We start from the raw sequence: 11418 nt of genomic DNA on the forward strand, positions 1-11418 counted from the left end.
ATGGTAGTATTTTCTCCGACTAAAAGAGGCAGCAGGTGATGGAGTACTTCTATCTTTTAAAAGGTACGTAAAAGAAGGTTATAATACTTTTCTAGGTGGAAGACGTGATAGACGGTGCAGTAAGTATAGTTTTTCGGTGGTACCGTAGAAAAACAGAACAATATTTTCCTTGGGTTAAAGAGATGGAGAATGTTGGATTTTTCTTGGCCGTTAAAGACTTATGCACCGACGAAAAATTACTTGCGGGTAATTACTATCCAGAACTATGGATGTGGTTGAAGGTTCGTGTAACAAAATTAGGTAGTTAACGGCCCGTTTTATAGGTGACATCGGCTTGGCGTTCAAGATTTTTCCAAGAAATTGACGTTCGGAAAAATATAGGTAGCTACCAAGCCTCGCGGAAAACTATTGCGATATAGTTAAATTAAAATTGCCACAAAAAATAATGGTAGTATTTTCTCGTGCTAAAAGAAACAGCGGGTGATGGAGTACGGGTGATGGAGTACGTCTATCTTTTTAAAGGCACGGAAAAGAAGGTTATAATATTTTTCCTAGGTGAAAGATGTGACAGACAGTGCAACATGTATATTTTATTGGTGGTACCGTAGAAAAACACAACATTATTTTCCCCAGGTAAAAGAGGTGGCGAATGTTGGATTTTTCTTGACCGCTAACGACTTATGCACCGGCGAAAAATTGCTTGCGGGTAATTACGGTTGTGGTTGAAGGTTCATGTAAAAGAATTAGTTAGTTAACGGGCGGTTTTAGAGGTGACATCGGTTTGGCATTCAAGATTTCTACGAAGAAATTGCATTCGGAAAAATATAGGTAGCTACCACGCCTCACGAAAAACTATTACGATGTTAAATTAAAATTGCCGCTGAAAAGTTATGCTTCGATAAAAATTGCTGCAAGGTAATTAAATTGCTATTGAATCCAGAAATTTAAAAGGTCAAAAAGAATGTGGAACTGTTCATTACACTGCTCATGCACCATGAACAGTGCCCAAAGGCACGAGGGCATAGCAAAGTGCTAAAGCTTTTATATATAGTAATTTTTTCTAGTTGTTCGAGGAATACATACTAATGATTTATAGCCAATAATTGAGTTACAAACTACAAGCAAAGCACCAAGACACTGGACTTTTTTCTCAAACAGAATTATGATGTGGCACTAATAGTTGAAAACAAAGAGGAAGCAGGAAACAGAATATCCTAGGCCAGCCAGAATAAATAATGGAAGGCAAAGCAAAAGCAAAAGCTGAAGCTAAAAAAACAGGGGAATGGAAGCTATACACTTAGCTAGACACAAGGTTTACAACAAAGCATGAGGGTGGCGGCATTCAGCGGAAGATTACTAGGAGGCTTCCTGCCAGCAATCATCCAGAGCCAAGATTCGCACAAGACTGATTCTACCAGATCATCGCAGGGCGGTTGAGCACCAACAGTTAATCCTGCACAAGACTGATTCTACCAATAATATAATGATGGGAGAAGTATCTTGTTGCAGAAAGAATCCAACAGCTAAAATTAAGATGTCCAATAATATAATGCACATAAACTAAATAATATAATGCACATGCTGGAATAAGCACATCACTGCACAAAGAATCCAGGATCCAGGAATCATATAGGTCATAAATTCTTGTGGTGATTTCTGTTTCTAGATCCAGTCAATTGTTATACCTGACTTGTTGCAAAATATGGTGGTAATCTCACCAAATGGAAGAGAAGGTTATCACAACCGACTACCACGTGTGATCCATCTTCCACACAGCCTATATCCCACAAAACAAACAAAAGGTGGAATTGGGACTATCCCATCCACCTAATATGGATGGTTCCATCCCATCCCAACCAGATCAGCAACCAAACACACGCTGTTAAAGTTACACGAGAAAATACTGACTAGGCTCATTCATGTCAGTTAATATCGACAGGAACACCAAGGATTATTTTTCTTTGAAACGGGGGCAAAAGCCTTGCCCCATTCAATTAATTAAGAAGTGTGTTTTACAAGACCGTTAAAGTTTATTAGTACATGAATTACTCCCCCGGCATCATTTCACCCAAATGTTTCGTGCCGGCAAGCGCCCAAAGCCGCGCCTCTCTCTTGATCTTATCGAAGACTAAATGCGACGGAGCTTGTTTATTCCGGAAAACTCTAGCATTGCGCTCGCTCCAAACCTCCCAGGAGATTAACAAGGTGAGGGTTGCCATGGCCTTGCGGTTCGGCATGTGGGCACCCGACATCATGGACCACCATTCCGAAATGCCGAGACCCTCCCAATGCCTGGTGTCAATTGCCTCCATGCCCAACCAATCCTTGATGGAGTTCCAAAGGCGGGCGGTGAAGCGACAATAATGAAGAGGTGATCCACGGATTCCGCACATTGCTTGCAAAGAGGACAAAGCCTGCAATTTGGCCATCCCCGCTTCTCTAACCGGTCCGTCGTCCAAATCCTATTTTGGTTTGCAAGCCAAGCAAAGAACTTCACCTTCGGTGGCGCCGACGCTTTCCAAACCAACTTGTGCATGGGGGAGCGGGTTGATCCCAAGAATTGTATCTCATAGGCCGATTTAGAAGAATATTCGCCATTCGGGGTAAGCCTCCACATTATGTCATCCTCGGTGTCTTGTTCAAAATGGACGTTCGCAATGAGGGACCAAAGCTCAACAAATTGTGAGAAGTGCTCCATGGTAAACGGGTGCCCCAAATCAATTTTCCCCACCCAAGCATCTTCATTCACCACTTGCGAAACCTTACAATTCTTTCTCTTGGACGAGGCATATATGAGAGGGGCGATTTCAATGGGCTTCCTCCCCTCGAGCCAAGGGGCATGCCAAAACGGGGTCTTCTTACCATTTCCATTACTCATGGCATATGGTTATTTCTTTGGTTGGCCAGCATGTAGGAGGACAATTATGTCAATTTTAGCTAAAAGAGAATGACAAGTGGGGTAGGTACCCGAGTGACAGAGTGAGTATGAACCAAACACAATCATTCTTGCCCGAGTAACCCAATCAAACACAACAACTATCGGCAAAATAGAACTTGAGTTATCTTCAAGATAACCACCTTAAGGAAACAAAAAAACTATTTTGACGTAATACGACACCAAACAGAAACCTCTTACTTTTTGTTAAACATTGGTAATAAGAAACCTTCAGGTGCTCAGAAAAGTTTAAGCCACTGTTGCATATTTGTATTGTATGGGTCAAGCAGATGGTACATGATAAGTTACAGTGCATCATAACAACTATAGCATCTCATAAAACATGTAACTAAAAATACCGGTTCCAGTTCTAACATAGGATTATCATAGCGTATCAGGTAAAGTCTGAGAAACAATCAAGTTATACATTCTCCATTCTCGCTCATGAGGTAACAGAAGCAATGAAGTTGAAGATTGAAGGTTTCAGATTGATATAGAAGAAACCCAGACCCACATGATTTAACGCCTACCACGAGGTCCATCGCCTGACCTCGGACCAGGAGAAGAGAATTGGAGGTGCAATTTGTGTGTGTATGGGTCATATATGTCAAACATGTAACCTGCAAAAGGAAGCATCACAGTTTGTTTCCACTTAAAGTTATAACACCGACAATATGTACTATAGTAAGATAGTGGGATTATGCTAACTCTAGAAAGCATGAAATTGATCATCTATGGAACAGAGTTTTATGTACTAAAATACTAGAGAAAGAAAAAATAGTAGTAGTAGCAATACAAGGCACTTGTCGCAATATTCAGGTTAAAAGCTATCTGGTACATGCTGAATATTAAATGAATAAACTTATACTAGGAAAAATGTGTGATACACAAAAAATAGTGAAGACATTAACCTATTGGAAGTGAAACATAGCAGAAAATAATAGGGCAAGTGGACTGCATGCAAATTCTAGCATGTAAACTCTAGCTACGTAAGAACAAGAAAGCTGTGCAAACAAACAATGAAATGGAACAGTCAACAAGGATTGATGATTACCCGTAAGTACTTATGTAAGAGAAACAACTTAGGCAGACAATGATAGTAATGCAAAGGATGTTCAAAACACAAATCAACAAGGAACGGTAACATAAGTATTATAAGTAGAATCCTACAATGTAGGAGGAACAACTTAGGCTGGCAAAGATATTAGATTAATTCACCTTGCAGAGACTCCATGGCAGAAAAGGCTTGGCCAGGAGTGTCAAAGTCAACAAAAGCTATTACATGTCTATTATTAAATCCCCTATTGACTAGCCTTACATCACAGAACCCGGTAAAACGGCGAAATATGTCTAGAGAAAGAAGAGTCAAGGAGCTGAAGCAATAAATGGTGAAAGCTAAGAGCAGGTACAATAGAGTCCAGTCAGCTGGCTATAAGACATTAAATAATATATCTTAGGTGAGTTGGAGGAGAGAGAAGGGGAGAGAGAAGAGAGATGGGCTACTATGCAATAGCAAGCTCTTGCACGTGCTCCTAAGCACTTTGTGAGAGTGAAAGGTGGGCCATGTGTTAGTAAAGTAGTCCATTCTTATAGCCAACTATTATACATGTTAGCTATATGGTGACTACAAATGACATAGCATCTTGTTATAGTCAACAGTTGGCTATACTATTGGAATTGCTCTAAAACACAACAGAAAAGATTGAGAGGTCGATTGGTGAGAACATAAACATAGAAAAAGAATACTATGCAAAAAAGGATACGTGTAAGTTCCCGTCTAGAACAGTTGGTAGGGAGACCGTCAACATATAGGGTGTTTGATGCATTTGGAGGAAGATGGCTCTCATAAGATCTGCCAGAAGGCATCTGCGAAGATGTACCACGTCAAGTTAATAATCCAGTACTTAACATTTACTGAAGAACAAGTGACTACTGTGTTACCTCATTGTGTATGTGAGGCCCATAAGGGACTCCCACTGATTTATCACATCCAGTCATTTCCATCCACGGTCCAAACGGGCTGTCTGCAAAAAGAGTGTAAACACTAAATTATTTGCACATATCTGTCAATTGGCATTACAATTCTAGAGGACACTGAATGTAAAGGGTCCTTTTGAGCTGAGAAAATTACAAGTTATCAATTGAGGAGACTATGAGTTATTAACCTAGCATATACCTCAATGACTACAACAAATATCCAACTAATGCCCAAATGGCCATCAGTCATGCTCTCAATAAAATACTGCAAGGGTATGCGTGACCGGCCTAGACAACTACGTGTACTCATCGACCAGCGGCCGTCCCAGAAAGAGGTTCTCAGGCTCCCGCCAGCCATCTGGTGGTGGACATTCATGATTCTGACAACCAGAATAGAATCACAGTCCACCTTTCCTACTTGTGTTTAACCAGAATGGCATTTTTTTTTTGCAAGAGGCTCATCGAGTAATGGCAAATCTGTTTCCCAATGCAGGATCCAATCGGTCCTCTCTCAGTTTCCATTACAAGAACACCATGTTATTCCATTACTCATGTCAGACATCCCCTAACAAGGACCTTATTCTTCTTCTTCGCGAGCGGAATGGCGAGCGACCCCATGCTGCAGCCGGCCTAGCGGATGGGCAGAGGAAGGTGCAGATGGTTGGCAAGGAGGATGACCAAGGTTCACAATTTGTGCGCCAGCGCGGTGTGGCGTATGGTCAGATCAGATTTCTGACCAAAGAAATCGAATGGAGATATTGGATTTCAAACCTTGGAATGGTGAAGGACGCAAATTTGGGAGCATTCTTAGTTGGTGGTTCTTGGACAGGTGTTTGAGAGCTGTCTTGTGGACATGAGTTGCCATGGGTTTGCTGTTTGGACCCAGATAAACATTACTAACTACACTTTCAGGAGACAAAGCAGGGGGATTAGTTCTTTCAAATACCACAGCCATTATTTTGCTTTAAATTTCATGCAAAAATACATGCCGGAAAGCATAGAAGCACTACTGAACCGTTAATTGATGCATGAAAAGTAAGGGCGGCGTACCTAAGCACCATTTATTTATAATATATTTGGTCATAAACATCCATTTCAAAGCTCTTTACAACGCTATGCTAATGTTTTCAACAATGCAAAATCTAACACTAAACCCAATTGTAAAAAGGCTACAGGCCGCCTAAGAAAGTCACAGAACACCATCCTATAACTATACATCTCTTACTAGGATTACTGAAGCTTTGACAGGAAATTTAGGCTAAGGAAACAGTAACATGCTATCTGATCACTTCTGTTCTGTATTCTCATTACCAAATCTGAATGCAGTGATGTTTAAAAAAAATATAATCTGACCTCAAAAATATCTAAAATATCTCCATGTTAAACTAGAGACAACTAATGGGTTGACTATTGAGCTTCCCTTAAAAACATTGGGGATAATCAAAGATATGGCTACACTGCTGGCTGCAGTCATGTACCTCTTTTAGACATAACTGAAAGCCTAAGCCCACATATAGTCACCAAACAGACAATTGTATAAGCTACAACTATAATCATCAAAAAAGTCTATTGTATAACCTACAGCAATTAGCATCACAAAATCTGATACAGTTCGATTTCTCTATGCTAACTGCAAAGGTACCACATCTATTACGGTTGTCCCTTAAACTTTTAAATATATCTGCACAAACTTTAAAAAAGCATTAATATAACAGAAGAAGAGAGCTGATCAGTGAGCACAAACCGAAGTATTCAGGACGCTGACGCTTGGGCGGAGGGAGGCCAGCAGGCAATGGCAGCCGCGCAATCATGTCTGCGGCCTGTAGGAACTGCATCGCCATCATGGTTCCCGCCTGCATCATTGGTGGAGCAACACCGTGCGGAGGTGGCAGCATGGGCGGAGGACCGGCGGGGGAGAGGCGGTGGTGCCATCATAGGGCCGCCTTGCGGCGGCACCGTCATGGCCGGCTGCTGCATGGGCATCGGCGCCACCGCGGTTGCCCATTGCATCCCCGGGTGCGTCATGGGGTTGACTTGCGGGGACGGAGGTGGCATCAAAGAGACTTTATGGTTTGGGAGTGCCCCAGGAGCGCCGGCCATCCCGGCCGCCGACTCGGCCACGCCGGCCTGGTGGACCGGGTCGGCGGCAAACACAGACGAGTCGGTGGCGGGCGCGGCGGACCGGTGGATGGGATCGGCGGTTAAGAAGGACGAGTTGGGGGCGGCCATATCCGGAGGCTGGTGGCAGTGGGCGGACGACTTGCCGGATCTGTTCGCCGGAATGGGCTAGGGTTCCCGGAGACGGCGGCTGGGGTTGGGAGGAGGTGGAGGCGTGGTGTAGAGATGCGGGGCATTTTTATACGACGGCGCGCGCTCCAGGTTGCCGGTTTTGGCATCCGGTGGCCGTTGAAGGAAGGAAACGCACAGGAGGCGAGGCGAGGCGCGCGCGCGGAGGCGACAGTGCGAATGCCTGAGGGATGGCGCGCGTGAGATTTCTCGTGCTGAGCCTGCGTGGGTCTCTAGTGCTTAACTTTGTGGGTAATCACAGCCCAGTTGCGGGTCTCTAGTGCTTAACTCTGTGGGTGAAGCGAGCACCAGAGCTCAGAGGCACTGAATGAGGAGGGCACGGGCCTAGAATGCAAGTGAGAATGGATTTGGTGTAAGCCCAAGTTTTTCTTTACCATTTTTTTCCAGATTACGAATAGCTTTTCTTAATGAGCCACCCAAGATTAGTTTTACTAACTTAATTTTCTAATTGAAGAAGATTTTTTTTAAGTTGAATAAATATTTATTCACACTGAAGAGAAAAAGGATATTGCTTGTTTTTTTTTGCATATACTACATCCATTCCAAATTAAATGTCACGACTTTGGCCAGATTTGGTCTAGATACACATGTATTAAGATACCTTTTAGTGTGTAAGTTTGCTCATTTTGAAAAAAAAATCTTTAACACTTAATTTGAAAAGGAAGGGAGTGGTTTGATTTAGAACAACAATTCCATTCTACAAAAAGAATTACTTAAGAGAACGAGACTTGATCTAGAAATTCTCTATTTTCTATACATTTTATCAAGCATGAACAATAAGCTCATGTCATATAACCCTTATTTGTAGGTTTGAAACATGACATACATCCACATATTCTTGTACCATAGCTTTATTTTCAAAAAAATTCTAATGAAAGCCATGAATTTGACATTAGGGTTAGTTTTGATGGGTGCGGCCAAACCATTTACTTTACAACCTTGTTGTAAGTCTAGACAAGTTAGTCATATCATGTCTATGAAACTTTGAGGTACAAAAAAGTGTAATTCTACAAACTTATATAGTACTCCACATTGTTTCGTGTGTTACTAACAATGTTGCCATGTGATGATACATGCATCAAGCAAGCTCGTTGATATTTATAACCACTAAAAAGGTAGAAATTATAGAGTTGAACAAAAATCGAAGAAAGGAGCTTCGCCAGCGATACCTCGTTTATGCACCATTTTCAAATATTAAAACTCCAACTAAATCTGCAACGTTTCTTCGCTGTTCTACACCACTAAAGAGAAGAGTTCCACATACATTCAGGGGTTTGAAAGACTTAGTTTTTAAATCGTTTTTTATGTTATAACTTGGTTACGTTCACCTTATTATGAAGATTACGACGTTATTGATACTCGTTTTCCCTGTTAATCTCCCTTGTCATGTGTGCATGTTCTCTCATGCACGAGTAATCGGACATGGGAGATGTAAGGGACTAGTAAAATATAGATGTTTTGATAATGCTTAATTGATATATGTGTGAATTATTTTATCGTCATTGTGCGGATGTTTGTTCATAGTGTGACCAAACATGTTGTGCGGTTTTTCAATACTCCTTTTAAGATCCAAACAACATGATCTAGTTACCTAATTAAGAATGTACTATCGTTTAGTGACTTTGCAGCCTTTATGTGTCAATTGCTGGTATCAATGATAAGCAACTACGTTATGAGGAGCACATGAAGTCACGACATGTAATGCGTTGGTCCGATCTGTTGTTCTTAATTACCAAGCTGATATAGAAGTGCAATAACAGAGAGGAGTACAATATAGTCATTCAAACCCATGCGATGAAGTTTGTCTATCCAATGGTGACGAGCCTACCATGTACGCATGCACAAAGATTAATGTCACACTTTGTTGTCCAAATAGAATTTCTGCTGATATTCGTGAACCAATCATTATTGCGCCTAACCATTTCATTACAGAAAATCATATCTTCAGTTTTGTTTGGTTTGTTTTAGTTTATTACCACAATTCATATTCCTTCATAAATTATCCACAATATCTATGCTACTAAAGTCTTGCATGGACCTACTAGAAGTATGACCTAAACACCAACCAACATAACACTTTGCATCCTCATTGGGATCATAGGAAACTAGTATCGATATTTGTTGTGTGCTTCAACTAACTCTATGCGCTTGCATGATGTGTTAAATATCAGCCAACCATCAAGGTAGTGATAAGAGGGTTTGAGGAAAAGCCACTGGTTCACACCACATACCCTCTTAAATTTATAGTACAACGTACTCTACAAATCTCGATAGGATACTTTTAGACTCATACACTGTAAAATCATGTTTAAAATATGTAGAGACACTAAACGGGATGTAAGAATATATAAACACATTTTGGTCCACCTCAACGGCACATGTACATTGTGGTAAATGGATGCAAGCTTGTAGTTTCTATGATTTTCCTTCATTTAAACGGATTTAACATCAAAAGAATGTTTTAACATAATAATACTGAAAATATAATTTTGAAATGGATATTTACTGGCTTTGGTATGTTAAATACACTAATAATTATCATTGTATTAGTTGATAAATGATGTGATAAATGTTGTGTGATGGATACATATTTAAGATTTAGAGAAATATTGAATTATGCATAAGTAAAAATGTTTAGTATAAAAAGTTTGATAGCATGATATTTTAAAAATAGATTGGGTAATGTTCTCGTCTAATTCAGCCCAATACAAGGTGACAATTTTATATGAAAATTTATTGTAGATTCTCAATTACATTCTTAGAAGTCACATCTGTAGTTGTGTAATGAGAATATGAGTATATAATTAATTAAAATTTGAGGGCATTTTTCCTTTCATTTTCATCATTTTTCTCTCAGAGCACTGAAGCAGAAGACGATGCTTCTAGCGACTGAGCGAGACTCGCAGGTTCGAGCGACACAAATAGTTAGTGTAAGCTTGTATTGGCATGAGACAACGATTTCTTTTTACCACGGTGTATCTAGAAATATTTATGGTGGCATATTTGCACTTCTGCTACATCTTTACATATGCATCGTTAACAAAATAGGAGCAACAAAAATTAAAAAAATTCTAAAATTCTAGACCTATATCACCAACAAATAGCAGGACACCGAAAAAATAATGTAAACCTGTTGAACAAGTACGAATGCTAAAATCCTAAAATTAAGTGATAATAATAATAAGTAATGCCAGAGGCTATGTTTTCTGTTGTTGTTGCTGTCAAAACGTAGCGCGCGCCTAGTGATGAACTCGTCGCCAAGCCCCAAAAGTTGAGCTTATTTTCTCAAGAAACGTGTGTGCTGCAAAATCGACAGGTGGATCTCAGCCTCCAACTCGGTAAAGTTCCGGTGCCATTGTTATCTTGCAAGAAATGCACATGATAAAAAAAAAACCCCCGATCGTTGGATCTCAGCTTCGATCTCGGCCAAGTTCCAGTGCCGTTGTTATCTGGTTCACCTCAGTGTAGTGCCATCGTTATCTTGTTAGGTTAGGTCAGGTGTGATGCCATACCATTATACCAAATCACTCCCGTCGCGCTCAAATCATGATTGTATTAGGCCCTTTACCGCGCAAAGCAACAACTGTTACGACGTCAGAACATCAGAGAGGACCTGCCTCACAGTCTGCCAACGGGGCTAGGTTGGGTGCGGACCGGAGTCGGTGGCCCGTCCGGCGAGCGACCCCCGTTGGTCCGACAGACCTACCCTCGCCACGGCGCCAGATTGGTAACACGATGTGGCCGCACCTGCTACGAATGCGAGTCCACCTGAACCTGTGCGTGGCTTGTGAGCGCGATGTTGTCATTCGACCTCTGATGTCCGAGTCATATTCCCATTTCCCCGAGCCCAAGCCGGGAAACGGAAAGCCCAGCGACCGAGACGACTCCTGGCCGGGTCACTCTCGACTCCAGCCCAACGGCCGAGCCGGAGAATGGTGCGGTAGGTGGTTTGCCTGGCGCTGCGCCGTGTGTGTGACAGCGACATTCTTTACCCTTGCCCCGGCCTCGCCGCCGCGAATATACCTCACCCTCCGCCCCATTTTCACCTCGCCTCGGCCGCCTCGCTTCCCCTTATATGCACTGGAGCTCACTCCATTCGCGCGGAGGAAAAGCCACCGCGCCGCACCGACACGCGCGCTGTTACTGGAGCGGAGGAGTGTGCCCGTTGTCGCTGCGGGGGGCTCGGCGGCGGCGGCGGC

Source organism: Lolium rigidum, unplaced genomic scaffold (assembly GCF_022539505.1).
Source record: "Lolium rigidum isolate FL_2022 unplaced genomic scaffold, APGP_CSIRO_Lrig_0.1 contig_34223_1, whole genome shotgun sequence".
Taxonomy (NCBI): Eukaryota; Viridiplantae; Streptophyta; class Magnoliopsida; order Poales; family Poaceae; genus Lolium; species Lolium rigidum.